Below are 17,364 nucleotides of genomic sequence, written 5' to 3'. Positions count from 1 at the left end.
TTTAGGAACTGTCCAGAGTAAAAGGAAATCCCCATAGCAAACATATGCTGTTCTGGTCAGTTCCTAAAATGGACAGAGATGTCAGCAGAGAGCACTGTGCTCATGATGTCATCAGACAGCTCTGTGTTTCAAAAAGAAAAGAATTTCCGCTGTAGTATTCAGCAGCTAATAAGTACAGGAAGGATTAAGATTTTTTTTATAGAAGTAATTTACAAATCTGTTTAACCTTCGGGCACCAGTTGATTTAAAAAAAAAAAAATGAAAGTTTTTCACCGGAGTACCCCTTTAAAAAATGTTTTACTGTTGCACTCCTTATGGTAAATAAATAATCTTTCTAATGTATTTTGTTTAAAAAAAATTCTGTTTTATTTGTTTAAAAAAAAAAGCTGCCATTAGGCGTCTCCCTACTTGTCCAGAGCACATTTTCCCCCATCTTTCTAACAGACTTTGGACTTCTGATGGCATGGTAGAGGTCCAAACACAGGAAATGCAGCCTGGAGTGCTGAGGGGTGTGTGTCCAGCTTTATCCAATCATAGCTCATCTCACACTAAACTGCACACTGGCAGTTGGTAGAGTAAGGGACGAAGTTCTCCCCAGTATGGCTTCAGATGATGTCATGCCTGCTGGGTAATGCCCCTTTTCAGTCTATAAACCTGAACCAGAGGCTGAGCAGAAAATACAGAGCAATATCAAGGTAGAACACTAAAAAAAAATAATTTAAAAAAAGGCAGAGGGTGGTTTATCACGATGGGGGAAGTGAACTGGGAGGATTTATCAAGTTAATGAGAGGTACTCTTTAAGGATATATATGGGTAGTGTCACTCAATTAAAAAGGTAGAAGAAAAGAAGAGTAATTTACATTTTTCAAAGTTTGATTTATTAAAAAAAAAAAATAGTTTGTCTAAAAGGAAAGGAAAGAAGGGTAAAGAGAAAAGGTGAAAGTAATTCTAAACTTCTATACTTTTATCTAGTGTCACTTTAGCATATTTGGTGCTTTATGCTTACCAGTTAACCTTCTCATTCTCCCTACCCATTGACTTATTATTGGGAGCTGTACAGGACTTTGTCTCTCGCAGCTTTCACACTATAAAAATACCTCCGTTATAAACGTCTGTCATAAAAATCTTAAAAATTATCTGTTAAACGGCCGGTACAAAATCCCTAACGGCTGTTAGAAAGTCCCATTATAGTCTTTTTATAATAGCCGTTTTAACCCGTTATCGCCCGTTATTAGTAACGGCCTTTATTTTGTGATGGGCGATAGTAACGGGAGAAATAGTGCATGCACTATTTCATCCGTTCATTCGCCCGTCACAAAATAAGTGCCATTACTAATATCGGGCGATAACAGGTTAAAACGGCTATTTGAAAAATCCCATAGACTATAATGGGATTTTCTAACTGCCGTTAGGGATTTTCTAACGGCTGTTTAACAGCTGATTTTCAAGATTCTTATGACGGACGTTTATAAACGGAGGTATTTTTATAGTGTGAAAGCAGTCAAACTACAAATTCTGCTGCGTGATCAAGAATATTTGGAAGAAAATTTAAAGGAGATATGCAGGAAAAAAAAAAAAAAAAACTTTTTTCCCTGTGCCCGGGCTGCAAAAAGAAAAACTTTAACTCACCATCCTAAGTTCCCCAGTTGCGGAGATATCGGGTCCCATTCCTCTGATGCTGCTGGCTTCTGGCTCGTAACATACCGGAGCCGTCAGCGATGTCCCGCCTTGGCCGCTGATAGGCTGAGCGTCATGTAAGGAGCCGGCCAGGAATGACTATGGACCAGTTTTGCAGTCTCCTGCTTCCTCTGGCCTCTGGATTTTAAGATACTAGATCATTTGTTCTCAAGGATGATAAACCACAACCAGAGTCTGGAGGTGGCTTACTTTCATCTACCCAGTCAGAATACATGTACACTCAGCTTGGTTGGAAGAGAGAAGATGTAATTTTGAGGTGTATGGCCAGCTTAAAGCATACCTGTCAGATCCAACAAAAAAAACATTTTTTTAAATATATCACTCACTACCTAATCCTGACCATGTACATCTAATTTTTATGTGTCTAGCACCTTTATTTTTTTTTCTTACACTTTTAATTTAGCTCACTAGTCTGAATTCCTCTCAAAGGGAGGGGGCATGGCCTCATTGTGCAGGTCTCTGCCCCCTCCCTCAGTATTCTGTCTGCTCACATCTCCCCTAGCATTAGCAATACTACAACTCCCAGCTTGTCCTCACTGACAGTAGCGGACACAAGCTGACAGTGGGAGGATTTTTCCTCCAGGTGTGGGCCCTGCGCTTACAGCTGTCAACCAAGGAAGTGGATCCATGACTCCTGGACATAGCAGGAATAGTGTGTGTAAACAGGCGGGGGGGGGGGGGGGGGGGGGAGTTGTTTGACTGGCTTTTTCAGTATGAAATACTGAAAAATTACTAATGAAAGCATTTGCAAAACCTATTGGTTTTGCATGCTTTACAACATATCAAAAGTTTTTGTATCTGACAGTGCCCACAATGCAAGGTAATAGTCCTTTAGAAAAAAGTTTTTCTTTCCCACTTTTTTCAAGAATATACAGAAAGACATATAAAATAGATTTATAACAAGGCCAGGCATTTTTTATTTCGGGCAGATTTCTTTGTTTATTTAACATAAAAAAAGGAGCAGATGTAAAGTATCATATTTTATTGCGTACCATTAAGCCAAACATTTTGCTAATTTTATGGTAGGCAGGTGCAAGACTTACTGTTGACTGGCATGTAGGAGTAAGTTGTATTTTGTCATGTTGCAACAGATGAATATGTGATTGAAAACACAGAAATCCACCTTGGGGAAAAGCTTTGCAGCAACATGTTACAGATTATTTACATCCTTCTTTCTTTCATCCAAGTTTTCAGCTTTTTGACTGTTATAAGAAACTTCTAAGTGTTACAAAAAGTTCAACCATCTTCTAAGTTTTTATTAATGTGGTCAATGTAAGTATACAGCAAAAAATTTACTATTTTTTTAATTTAAAAACATTTAACAGGTGAAATACTAAACCAATACAAGTACAAGATGTATGCAGGTGTAATTAGGGGAAAAGCTATAGGAGGGTGCAGCGATTGCAGTCCAAGCACAATGGGAAGGGAGAAGTCAGATTTATAGTAAACATTTACATGGGATAAAAACACAAGTGTCCCCAAAAATTAAAATAAATAAAAAATAAAAAATTTAAATTAAGATCGATCCTTGACATATCCTGTTTTTTCAAGAATTGAAAGTTCCTTAGATAGATATTTCTGTTAAAACTTGTTAAAAGCAACCCTGCAAGGCTGTAAACACTTCATAAATTACATTTATGAGTTTAAGCACTCTGACAAAAAGCACACTTTAACAAAATAATATGTCATAAGTGTACGTTCTCACACACATACGTTAACTCTGGGAGAAAAACCGGATACAACCCGTATACATTTAAAAAAAAAATGGTGGTCAATGGGAACCGTACAGAACCGTATGTGCGTACGGTTCCATCTGGTTTGCACAATACGGTTTTGCAGTTTGCACATGCGCAGTGCATGCCGAAGGTTCTTCCCACAAATAGAACTTTATTTAAGGACAAACATAAAACCGTATCATTTTTTTTTCTTCAAAAAAACATTAAACCGTATGCAACCGGACATCCGTTTTCAAACCGTACAGAGGTATATACAGTTGTACACCGTTTTAAACGGTTCGGACCGGTTTTGAGACATTTTTTTTTTACAAAAAACCTGATACGGGAAGCATATTACAAAAACGAGATGTTAATGCAGCCTTAGAGAAAGCGTTCAGATGTGTGTCTTGCCGTGTACCTGACCTTATTGCTACGTATCCTGACCTTGCTCCTGTGCCGCCTGCCCACTGACCTCTTGCATCGTGACCTGACCTTGCTACCAGCCCTTGCCTCCTGCCTGTCCAGACTTTGTGTTGCATCTTTCTTTCCATGCCACGTTACACCTCGGCCGCCTGTGTGGACGAGTGGTATCAGGGGTAGCAACCTGGGTGCCGCCTGCTGCACAACTCCATCCCCGCTTTACGGCGCACTATGGTGAAAACCAGCGGCACCTTAGACTCCACTCTCTGGTACGCCCCACGTCATCATCTACACAGGTACAGCTGATCCACTTCCTCGCCAGCCTTTACAGTAGGATCCAGCCATGGATCCCACCAAGGTGCCTCTGCCTAGTATCGAGGATCTCTCCTCAATTGTGGCTCAGCGGTCACAACAGCTTGCTCAACAGGCTCAGCAACTGAATCAGCTGTCCATGATGCAGCAGCTCCTTTCCGTACAGCAGCAGCAACAGCGTCAATCAGCTCCTGTGGCCCCTTCGCAGACAGCAATTACAGGGGCATCCCTTGGTCCCAAGCTTCGCCTTTCTCTGCCTACCAAGTATGAAGGGAACCCTAAATTGTGCAGAGGCTTCGTTGCTCAGTGCTCTATTCACGTAGATCTCATGTCTGACCTGTTCCCATCTGAACGTGCTAAAGTGGCTTTCGTGGTGAGCCTTCTATCCGGTAAGGCGCTGGCCCGGGCTACTCCTCTCTGGTACAAAGGTGATCCAGTGATGACCAATTTGCAATCTTTCCTTTCGGAAAGTTTGTACTCTAGCCTCTGAATTGGATTGAAATGATGCAGCGCTGTGTGCCACCTTCAAGAAGGGACTTTCTAGCAGGGTAAAGGATGCTCTGGTCACACAGGACCCGCCATCTTCCCTGATTGAATTGATTCTTCTGGCTACCTGCACTGATGTGCGTTTTGCAGAGAGGCAAGAGGAGCTCCGTCAAGAACGTGAACCTGCCTGTTCATGCAGTCTACCCTGTTTGGCTCCAGTGTTTCAGTGGCCATCTCTGCCTACTTCTTTGCCTTCTGCTGAAGAGCCCATGCAGGTGGATCGAGCTCACCTGTCTCCATGAGAGAGAACACGCCGTCAGGAAGAGAATCTGTGCCTGTACTGTGCTAGCCTGGAGCATTTTACGCAATAACTGTCCTCTTTGCCTCAGCATGTTATCCAGGCAAGCACTCGCTCCTGCCACCGTCTGCCTCCTCAGTGCGACCGCGCAGTGCTAGAGGCAGAGAGTGCGCTTCCTCTCTGCATCTACTACCGGGAACTGCACAGGCACATTGAGGAGGCAGAAGGCAGGGGGAGCCAAAAACCAACTCACACATATTGGAAGTACTGCCACCAGAAGTCCTGATGAACGTTTTGTCAGCTTGACTTTCTCAAAAGACAGTTACCTCATATAGTGCCTATCCTATAGATGCAGTTTTGACCGTTTTAGTGTTTAGTCTTATTCCTGCATACAAATTCATTGTGCAGCTTACACTGGCCCCTTTTGTAGAAGTTGTTAATGTTTATAAGTTTACTAGCAAAGTACCCAACATTGCCCGGTCTGCCTACCAAAGCCTTGTGGGAGTGAAAAAGCAACATATAAGGATGCTCTTGTCCTAATATGTCATCATCATATATAAACCTCATATTCTGAGGGACAAAATTAGAGGGAGGGGGGGGAAGCTTGTGGGTGGGAGCTTGCAAGACGGACCAACACATTCACCTGATGATGCAGAGCTTGTAGAGTAAGGAGAGTCTGAGCTGTGTTTAAGGGATTGCAGTTAAAGAACTTGTGATGTGAGTAGATTGGGAAAATATTGTGTTTTTGGCCTCAAGCCGAAACAAAAAAAGGGCCAAAAATAGAAGGGGCATGGCTTGTGAGAGGGGTGTGGCTTGCAAGCTGGGCCGACACAATCACAATGCATTGCAGAGCTTGTGAAGTAAAGTACTGGAAGTGTCAGACTTGCATTGGAAATATATCTAGCTGTTTGGAAGTGATGCTAGAACATACAGAGTTTTATATTTATGTAGATTAAAATATGTCCTACCCAGCTGTCAGACTGTATGCTCTTCCAATCTATGTTTATGCAGTCTATAAATTAATATATTTGGAGCCTTACTTTTGTAAGTTTATGTTGCATATTTCATATAACGTATAATAGGAAATCAATATTTTGTATTGGCGTGGGCATGCACGCTAGTACTAGTTATACAGCTTTTTCTTTAAGTTTTTGCAATTAATCATAAACATGTAAAGTATTTTTCTCTTAGCCTGACTATTTTCCGGTCCATTGAGCAAGGCACTTGAGCATAACAAACTAACATATACATCTAGGTCACACTGTAGCTGCAGACCGTCACAGCTGGGAATCTGTTCTCATGGATAAGTAGAGCTACATTCATAATTTTTCCGAATAAAGTAATAGCATCCTAATACTAGTCTAATACTGAAATAATGTTGTGATTGATTCTTGCAGCAGTTTTGCTGTCTGGAACTAAAATGAACTATGAACTAGAATATAATCCTTTTTCACTTCATAACTTTAAAGGGGTACTCCACTGGCCAGCATTCGGAAGATTTAGTTCCGATCACTGGCCCTCATTTACTAAAAGTGTCTGGTTTATCTCTGAGTGTTTCTTCATTTACTCTGTGTATTTTTCTCCCTGATTTACTGTGTCGCATGGGAAAAAAAAATTGTGTCGCACGGGTTGGAAATTGCGTTGCACGGTAAATTGTATAGCGTATATACTCGCGTATAAGCCGACCCGAATATAAGCCGAGGCCCCTAATTTCACCCCAAAAACCCAGGAAAAGTTATTGACTCGACTATAAGCCTAGGGTGGGAAATACATCATCCCCCCTGTCATCATCCAGACCCCCGTCATCATCCCCCCTTCATCATCACCGCCTGTCATCATCCCCCCCCCTTCATCATTACCCTGTCATCATCCCCCCCTTCATCATTACCCCGTCATCATCCCCCCCCCCCCCCCCCCCGTCATCGGCTGTCTGGGTATGCTGGGAGTTGTAGTTTTGAAACATCTGGAGGTCCGCAGGTTGAAGACCACTGCCCGGGCCTTCGTCATCATCCAGCCCCCCCCCATCCCCCCTTTATTTTTGTACTCCCCTCCGCTCGGCGGGACGTTCGGGTGAGCTGGTCCGGGCCATCTGTGCTGCAGGGACCGTCCGGTGGGGAGGGATAGTCGTTCCGGGCTATCCTTCTTCACTGGCCTGTCCATCTTCACGGGCCTCTTCTCCGCGCTTTGCGCCCGGAATAATGACGTTGCCTTGACGACAACGCACAGGGACGCAACGTCCCTGTGCGTCGTCATCAAGGCAACGTCATTATTCCGGGGCCGTGCCCGAAGCGCGGAGAAGAGGCCCCCCCGGTGAAGAAGGACAGCCCCGAATGACTATTCCTCCCCACCGGACGGTCCTGCGGCACAGATGGCCCGGACCAGCTCACCTGAGCGTCCCGCCGAGCGGAGGAGAGTACAAAACTAAAGGGGGATGGGGGGGCTGGATGATGACGAAGGCCTGGGCAGTGGTCTTCAACCTGCGGACCTCCAGATGTTTCAAAACTACAACTCCCAGCATGCCCCAAGAGCCATGCTGGGAGTTGTAGTTTTGAAACATCTGGAGGTCCGCAGGTTGAAGACCACTGAGGGCGGAGAGTTCACTCGAGTATAAGCCGAGGGGGGTGTTTTCAGCACGAAAAATCTTGCTGAAAAACTCGGCTTATACTCTAGTATATACGGTATATGTCTTCCGCACAGCGCATGTTATATATGCCCCCCGCACAGCGCATGTTATATATGCCCCCCGCACAGCGCATGTATATATGTCCCCCACACAGCGCATGTATATATGTCCCCCGCACAGCGCAATCATATGTCCCGCACAGCGCAATCATAAGCTACCAGTAGCGCTATCATTGACAAGCATTTTATTAGCAGAGCATCTCTCCGGGAAGCCGCTGCCAGATGCTCTGCTAATGCTCCGCTTGTGAGTGATAGCGCTTCAGAGGCATGTGTATATAGAAGCGAAGTGGGGAGCAGACATATAAGCGTTATCTGGTCCCCAATTTGCTTCTATACACAGTCCTCCTGAGTACAAAAACCACAGCTGCCCCATCGCCTCCCCCCATCCCCGGTGTTTTAAATACCTGTTCCCGGGGTCTGAGATCCCTCTGGCTCTGTGGCTGTGCGCTGCGATGTGCAATGATGAGTGACGTCCCCAACGCAACGTCACGGTCAGTGCGCACAGTGACAGCACCGGAGCCAGAGGGATCGCGGACCCTGGACCCCGGGGGGAGGCGATGGGGCAGCTGTGGTGTTTGTACTCAGGAGGACTGTGTATAGAAGCGAAAAGGGGACCAGATAACGCTTATATGTCTGCTCCCCACTTCGCTTCTATACACATATGCCTCTGAAGCGCTATCACTCACAAGCAGAGCATTAGCAGAGCATCGGGCAGCGGCTTCCCGGAGAGATGCTCTGCTAATAAAATGCTTGTCAATGATAGCGCTACCAGGAGCTTATGATTGCGCTGTGTGGGGCATATGATTGCGCTGTACGGGGGACATATATACATGCGCTGTGCGGGGGGACATATATACATCCGCTGTGCAGGGGACTAGATATATATAAGCTGTGGGGATATATACATCCCCCCCCCCCCCCGAGCGATTCTATTTATCTTTCCCCACCGCAGCTCTTCTATTTGAGAACCCCGCAGGGATCCCTGAATGGCTCCTCAGTACGGGCCATTCAGGGATCCCGGCGGTGAATTTGAAAATGAAAGTAAAATACATCATACATCGCTGTGGAGCGGAGCATGTCGCCCGCTCCCCTGCTTAATAACTTTTGATTGGAAGTGAGACCCGATGCGATCAACCCCTTTGCCCCTGTTCTACTACCCCCAACATGGAACAAACCCTGTTCCATGATGGGGGTAGGATTTAGTCAGTTTTGAGTCATTTCCCGACAGCTCAGAGCTGTCAGGTTTTGGTGAAGAAAAATTCACAGGTTTTCCTGTGAGTTTTTCATCATAATCCGAGTGTTTTTTCTTTTTTGTCGGGAACACGCCCCTTTTTGTGATAACCACGCCCATTTTGACGGGTTTAAAAAACACTCGGAGTGATGATATATTTTGTCGTGTTGTGCGACCAAATTTGTGTCGCATGGGGTATGCGACACAAATTTGGTCACACAACCCGACAAAAAGAGTCGGGTTGACATTAGTAAATGAGGGCTACTGTGTGTACGCTGCAGGGGGTTGGCTATGCCCCCTCGTGATGTCAAACCACGCCCCCTCAATGCAAGTCTATGGGAGGGGACGTGCCGGCCGTCATATTTACATTTATTTCCGAACACTGGCCATTGGAGTACCCCTTTAAAGAAGGTGGGGAGCCGTCTGACCGAGCTCCCTTGCCTCATCAATATTCCACCCGTGGCCTGCCCCCAACTTGATTATTCAAATACCTAACTCTCATGTCGCTAGTAGTGTTGAGTGCAAATATTAGAAATGCGAATTCACTTCCACTATAACCCAAGGTTTAGTGTGGGTGAACTAGCTGTCAGATTCCTGAGAGATGAGGGATTTATTAAACAGATCATTATGGATCATGTAAAAGTTGTGTTGCTACAACCCCATTGTAAACAAACCATTAAAATGGAACCCAATTAGACTGTTTTTAAAGGTCAGTAAGTGATGGTAAGAGTTATCTAAAGTGTTACTGTTGCTAGAAGCAACTGTTTTTAATTTAATGCTTCCTTAAAATCTAAGCATTTTCCTAACATAATTCATAGAAAAAAATGTTATTGCTAAAGATGTGAAAAATTGTTTAAAAAAAAAAAAACCTCTGTCTCTTCAATATTGCAAACAAATCCTGGTAGTCTAGTCTTTTTGGTTCTAACAACTAAAACTTTGGACCTGTTTGCTGAAAGGGAGCATGGTTATCTCCCTGCTCTGCACCCTTCCCAGAGCAGTGTACCAGCCAGCTTTCACCAGTGTGAGCTGAACCCCCGAGAGATCCAGACAAAATCCAGGCAGCTTGCAGTTTCTTTTGAAGAGGAACATTTCCATGCACACCGACAAGCAATACAAGGGGCTAAATTGTTATTTAAAATGCAAAATCATTTGTTTGTCATTTGGTCAATTTAAGAACTAATTTCTATTGTATTTGCATTATATAGGTTCCGTATGACTGCTTTAACCTCTTAAGGACCAGGCCCATTTTGGCCTTAAGGACCAGACCAATTTTATTTTTGCATTTTCGTTTTTTCCTCCTCGCCTTCTAAAAATCATAACTCTCTTATATTTCCATCCACAGACCCATATGAGGGCTTTTGTTTTGCATCACCAATTGTACTTTGTAATTACATCACTTATTTTACCATAAAATGTACGGCGCAACCAAACAAATATTATTTATGTGGGAAAATTGAAAAGAAAACCGCAATTTAGCAAATTTTGGAAGGTTTTGTTTTCACTCTGTACACTTTCCGGTAAAAATGACATGTTTTCTTTATTCTGTGGGTCAATACAATTAAAATTATACCATTGATTATATTCTTTTCTTTAATTGTATCGTTTAAAAAAATTCTCAAACCATTTTAACAAAATTAGTAGGTTTGAAATTGCCCTATTTTGACCACCTATAGCTTTCTCATTTTCCGTATATGGGGCGATATGAGAGCTCATTTTTTGCGCCATGATCTGTAGATTTTATCAGTATCACTTTTGCTTAGGTTTTACTTTTTATAAATTTTTTATAACATTTTTGGGAATAAAATGTGACAAAAAAAGCAGCAATTTTGGACATTTTTTTTTTTTTTTACGTTTACGCCGTTCACCGTACGGGATAATTAACAATACATTTTAATAGTTCAGACTTTTACGCACGCGGCTATACCAAATATGTGTATTCATTATTTTTTTTACGCGTTTTTTGGGGGAAAATGGGAAAACCGGACCTTTTACTTTTTTATTGGGGGGAGGGGATTTTTCACATTTTTTAACTTTTTAATTTTAAATTTTTTTACTTTTTTTTGTTTTTGTTTACACTTTTTATGTCCCCATAGGGGACTATTCATTGCAATCAGTTGATTGCTAAAATTGTGCAGTGCTATGTATAGGACACAGCACTGCTCAGTATTATTGGTGATCTTCTGCTCTGGTCTGCTCGATCTCAGACCAGAGCAGAAGACCCCAGGAAACGGCCGGAGCCAGGTGAGGGGACCTCCGGCCGCCATGCTGGATGATAGGATCCGCGCGGCAGTGCTGCGGGCGATCCGATCATCCGTGCAAAGTACCACACTGCCGCAGATGCCGTGATCTGTATTGAACACGGCATCGAAGGGGTTAATGGCGGACATCCGCGCGATCCCCGATGTCTGCCATTACTGGCGGGTCGGTGCGTAAATGTACCTCATGGTGCGCTAAGTACCACGTTACCATGACGTACATTTACGTCCATTGTCGTTAAGGGGTTATCCAGGGAAAAACACACACATATATATATATATATATATATATATATATATATATATATATATTATGTCATAAAATGTTGCAGTATCTTGTAATACCTTTTTTATTGGACTAACAGCATTTTGTAGAGACAAGCTTTCGGGATTCCTCCCTTTATCAAGTCCAAAGCGCTTGCATGGGGTATGCGACACAAATTTGGTCGCACAACCCGACAAAAAGTGTCGGGTTGACATTAGTAAATGAGGGCTACTGTGTGCACGCTGCAGGGGGTTGGCTATGCCCCCTCGTGATGTCACACCACGCCCCCTCAATGCAAGTCTATGGGAGGGTCAGTAAGGTCAGTAAGTGATGGTAAGAGTTATCTAAAGTGTTACTGTTGCTAGAAGCAACTGTTTTTAATTTAATGCTTCCTTAAAATCTAAGCATTTTCCTAACATAATTCATAGAAAAAAATGTTATTGCTAAAGATGTGAAAAATTGTTCAAAAAAAAAAAAAACTCTGTCTCTTTAATTTTGCAAACAAATCCTGGTATTCTAGTCTTTTTGGTTCTAACAACTAAAACTAAGTGGTATCGCCGCATGCGTAAATGTCTGAACTATAAAAATAAATTGTTAATTAAACCGCATGGTCAATGGCGTACGCGCAAAAAAATTCCAAAGTCCAAAATAGCTTATTTTTGGTCACTTTTTATATCATAAAGAAAGTGAATAAAAAGCAATCGAAAAGAACGATCAAAACAAAAATGTTACTGATAAACTTCAGATCACGGCGCAACAAATGAGCTCTTATACCGCCCCGTACATGGAGAAATAAAAAAGTTATAGGGGTCAGAATAGGACAATTTTACACGTATACATTTTCCTGCATGTAATACAAAATCAAACCTATATAAGTAGGGTATCATTTTAACTGTATGGACCTACAGAATAAAGATAATGTGTCATTTTACCGAAAAATGTACTGCCCCCAAAATTTACAAAATGGAATTTTTTCTTCCATTTTGTTGCATAATGATTTTTTTTTTCCATTTCGGCATAGATTTTGGGGTAAAATGACTGATGTCAGTCATTACAAAGTAGAATTGGTGGCGCAAAAAATAAGCCATCATATTGATTTTTAGGTTCAAAATTGAAAGGGTTATGATTTTTAGAAGGTGATGAGGAAAAAACGAAAATGCAAAAACTGAACTACCCTCTGTCCTTAAGGGGTTAAGGTTATATAAAGCATGCACTTTAGGCACAAAGCTTTGTATATATAAAAATGTCATGACAATGGAGAGTGAGGGGGGAGGAAAGGAGTTCATCATGCTTTTGAAGAAAAACCTCCAAGAGAACTGCCAGAGCAGTAAGCACAGTAAAACATAGATCAAAAGGTATTTTACATATAAAAACAAACATATTATTATGCATACAGATATTGTGGCACATTAATACATTGATTTGAGCATCATTTAACATTTTATTACTAATGACAGTAACACATTAAAGTTGACAAAAATGAATGATTTCAACCAAAATGATAGTTTGTCAGGTGCATTTAACAATCATTTTAACCATGACATCACTGCGTGTTCGGCTGTGTTTTCATTTTATAATTAACAGTGGACAAAAAGATCTATACCTCAGGAAACGAACCCTCTTTCAGGAAAAAGAAACCCCCGAGACCCCCCCCCCCCATGTCCGTGATCACTGTTAATTGCTGGTAAATTCAGACTGGTGACCTGAAGGCATAGGAGTGAAGTGCTATTGGTCGGTCAGAAGCTAAATGGCGCTCCTTTTCTTCTGAACATTGTAGTTTGCCCACAGAGCACTTAACATCCACATATGGGGTATTTCCATACTTACAAGAAAAAGCCTCCCAAAATTTGTAACACCATTTCTTCTATTACCCCTTGTAAAAAAATGAAAAATTTGGGGTAACACCAGAGTTTTTGTGAAAAAATTCACGTCCAACTTTAGCGAAAATTTGTCAAACACCTGTGGGGTGATAGGGATCACTGTACTCCTTGTTACGTTTCTTGAGGGGAGTAGTTTCCAAAATAGTATGCCATGTCGTTGTTTTTTTGCTGTTATGGCACCATAGGGGCTTCCTAAAATCGACATGCCCCCCAAAAACCATTTCATCAAAATTTGCTTTCCAAAAGCCAAATGTGACTCCTTCCCTTCTGAGCATTGTAGTGCACCAGCAGAGCACTTTGCATCCACATATGAGGTATTTCCATACTCGAGAGAAATTAGGTTACAAATTTTGGTGGGCTTTTTCTCCTTTTACTCTTTTGTAAAAATAAAAAATAAATAAAACTGCTCTACAAGAACATGTTGGTGTAAAAAATGGAGATATCGAATTTTCTCCTCCACTTTTCTACTATCCCTGTGAAACCCCTAAAGGGTTAAGAAACTTTCTGAATGTCATTTTGAATACTTTGGAGGGGTGTAGTTTTCATAACAGGGTCCATTATGGGGTATTTCCAAAGCCCTTCAAATTCACTTCAAAACTAAAAATTCCAATTTAGAAATTTTTGTGAAAAATTTGAAAATTGCTCCTAAACTTTGAAGCCCTCTGATGTCTTCAAAAAGTAAAAACATGTAAACTTTATAATGCAAACATGAAGTAGACATATTGTATATGTGAATAAATATATAATTTATAGGGTATGCTTATTTTCCTTACAAGCAGAGAGCTTCAAAGTTATAAAAATGCTAAATTTTCACACTTTTCATGAAATTTTTGAATTTTTCACCAAGAAATAATTCAGGTATCGACGGCAATTTACCACTAACATAAATTAAAATATGTAAAAAAAAAATCAGACTTGCAAAAAAAAAATGCTCTGGTCCATAAGGTGAAAATGGGCTTGGTCCTTAAAGGGTTAAAAAGAAAAAGTGTAAAAGTACTTCATTTGACACCAGAGACAACATTTCTGAACTGTAGGGGCATTTAACAGGCACTGTGCGACTAGTCACAAACTATACTGCCTGTTGACTTGATTCCATAACCAGAAATAATGGTAGCCATTGCTGAATATCTGCAATTATTTATACAAAAAATGTAAAACAATGCACTCTTTAACCTAGGATATTTGCTTTCTTTAAGAAGATAAAAAGATAATGAATGGCTGAAGATGCTTGCCATAATACATCTGTAACCTGAAGGTTTGCTATCTAAATTACGTTTTTTCTGCAGATCCTTAACCACATACAGTGGAGTAGACAATTAAAAAGTAAAGATCTTGACTAATAAGGCACCCTTTTCACACTATATTATAAAGTGCCATAAAAAGCATTATTCTTACAAAGACACTGAATTGTGTGCCATAAACAAAATTTTATTTATAATTCTGAATTAGTCCCTACAGATGTTTGAAATAAATGCTGGTGCTGGTAAATGGATGCAGTCCACTACATTGCTTGATCTGCCTTCAGAAGACCTTTGTGTTTGACTGCCACTCTGATAGGGCACCTTGGTGAAAGTAGATATGACTCCAATTTGTAGATGGACAGCTTCCAAATAGTGTGTACAGGTCATTTATTTTTCTAAACCAAAACATGTGTACAACTATATCAAGGGTAGGCAGAATAGTGTGGAGCCAGCAGATCTGTCAATTGCCAAACAAATGCGTATGAAACAGAAATAAGTCAGAAATACATGCTAAAAATTTCAAGGGCATTGTCTACATGGCTCCTGGGACACATCCATCCAAAGAAAGAAAAATCACAGGAGGGACCACTGAGAAATAGATATATTCTAAAATCAGCTGTGCTCACACTAGTGAAATACGGATGCATTTTGGCATCTGAATAACAGCTGCAATTCCTGCACTGACTGCTGGTCTGAAGACCTGAACTAACAGCTGTCAGCCTGGGCCATGAGACCCATGGTGGGGCTCGAACTTCTGGTCATAATACGGACGCATTTATGCTAGTGTTAAAAGGGTAATCCAGGAATGGAAATAAACTGATAATTTCATTCAAAGAATGCTGTCTGTCTTCAGGTTGGGTGTGGTTCTGCAGTTCAGTTCCATTGAAGTGAATGGAGCCAAGTTTTAATGCCACACCCAAAATGGAGACAGACAGGGAGCGGTCTTTGTAAGAAAATAGGTCTGCTTTTCCATTCCTGGATAACCCCTTTAACCCCTTAAGGATGAAGCCCATTTTGACTTTAAGGACCGGGCCAATTTTCTATTTTGCACTTTTGTTTTTTCCTTCTCCCCTTCTAAAAATCATAATGCCTTAAATTTCGCACCTACAGACCCAATTGTGTCACCAATTGTTCTTTGTAATATTATTTATTATACAACTTAAACTGCAGCGAAAAAAAAAACAAAAACGTATTCGTGGGGTGAAATAAAAAAAAAAGCCATTTAGTAACTTTTGGGGGCTTCAGGTTCTACGCAGTGCACTTTTCAGTAAAAATGACACCTTATATTTATTCTGTAGGTCCATACGGTTACAAGGATACCCAATGTAGGTTTATGTAGGTTTTATTTTATTTTACTACTTAAAAGAAAAATGTATAACTACATTCACCAAAACTAGTATGTTATCAGTGCTCTGCTGCTCCAGGCTGGACAGTAAGGAGGCAGGTAACGGCCCTCCCGTCTTCCTCTCAGCTGATCGGGTCATCGCGGTTTCACTGCGATGGTCCCAATCAGCTCCCCTGAGCTGCCGGGATACTTTTACTTTCATTTTAGACGCCGCAATCAAATTTGATCGCTGCTTCTAAAGGGTTAATGCCAGGCATCGGCCCAATCGGTGGTGCCCGGCATTAACCTTGGGTCCCTGCTGCTGATAGCAGTCGGGACCCACTGGGTTTGAAGCGTGCTCAGCTCGTAAGCAGGCTTCAAACCCTGGTAATACAACGTTATTCATAATTAAAATAGCTTTCTGATATATAACAAACCTAGCAAATAATCTAACATTCAGTGTACATAAAAATGTATGTTTTCTACCCAGTGAAATGTTTAGTATTCTAGCTAATCATATCAACAGACATTGTTTAATTTACAGTCATACAGTCATGATAAATGTCATTTGAGTGCATTCAGAAGGTGGTATGGAGACAGTATTCATCATATAAATGATACCCTGGAAGCAGAAAGGAGAATCTCTTGTAGATGTGAATAGCTTAAAATACTGCCTCAAGGGAAAAGGGACTCCCAAGTTACAAACTGGCAGCAAACAGCATCCCATTAATGTATCAAGTACACTGACAGTATCATTGGAAATGTGAAAAGTCACTGCTTGATATAAACTGCTTTTGGGAAACTTGGAAGGTATATAGAGGTCACCTGAGGGTAGGATGAAAATAATGTGCCGAGCACAGAGCTATGCACACAAATGTAAATCACTAGAAACTTTTTGAAAGTTGAGAACTCTTCCAAATATGAACAAACAACAGTTCCACATAAAAGCAACCTAAAAACCTGTGTGGGTTATATGCTGAATCCTTGGAACATTCAACTGTTAAATGGAATCTGTCTGCAGATTTATTATCCATAAATGCTTAATGCCTCTAAATAGGTGAAGGAGAAACAAGTTCAGACTTTCCCATGTTTGCTATAATAATCCAAGCATACTCGAGAAAAAAGTTATTTTATCCACTCACAAGCCATTTGCTAATAATTCATTAAACTGCTTTTCTGAAATATATATTTATGATAAAAACAATAGGTGCCCTGAAGTTATACATATTAGTCATTTACCTTTATTAAAGGAGAAGTCCAGTATAAAAAAAATGTATCCCCTATGCACAGGATAAGGGAAAAGTTTTGTTATATTGAAAAGCTCCTTCAAATAACAGTTTTATGGACTGCTGTACAACTGTATGCCCCAGCGGAAATTGTGTAGTCCAGATCACCCTGACTTGTCTCCTTGCTGCCCCCTCACATTCCTGTTGAAAGGAACAAACGAGTTGGTAAATCTTGTGAACAGTGTTCAAACCTTCACCCCTTTGACCTGAACGCTAAATCCTATTGTATGAATTATTAACCTAATTTAAAAAAAACTAACCATAGTTTTGA

General features: G+C 41.1%; 1 protein-coding gene and 1 long non-coding RNA gene across 3 annotated transcripts in view; one reads left to right on the top strand and one right to left on the bottom strand.

Moving 5' to 3' along the window:
• FRAS1 (Fraser extracellular matrix complex subunit 1) overlaps positions 1-17,364 on the bottom strand; it is a 596,246-nt gene that overhangs the window by 446,375 nt on the left and 132,507 nt on the right. The window lies entirely within an intron of this gene.
• LOC130364788 (uncharacterized) overlaps positions 584-17,364 on the top strand; it is a 31,390-nt gene continuing 14,609 nt past the window's right edge. Inside the window, exon 1 of the long non-coding RNA XR_008891894.1 lies at positions 584-695. This is a non-coding gene — a long non-coding RNA (uncharacterized LOC130364788). The remainder of the gene's footprint in view (positions 696-17,364) is intronic.

This window comes from Hyla sarda, chromosome 1, assembly GCF_029499605.1.
Source record: "Hyla sarda isolate aHylSar1 chromosome 1, aHylSar1.hap1, whole genome shotgun sequence".
NCBI lineage: Eukaryota > Metazoa > Chordata > Amphibia > Anura > Hylidae > Hyla > Hyla sarda.
This window is presented reverse-complemented; position numbering and strand designations above follow the sequence as displayed.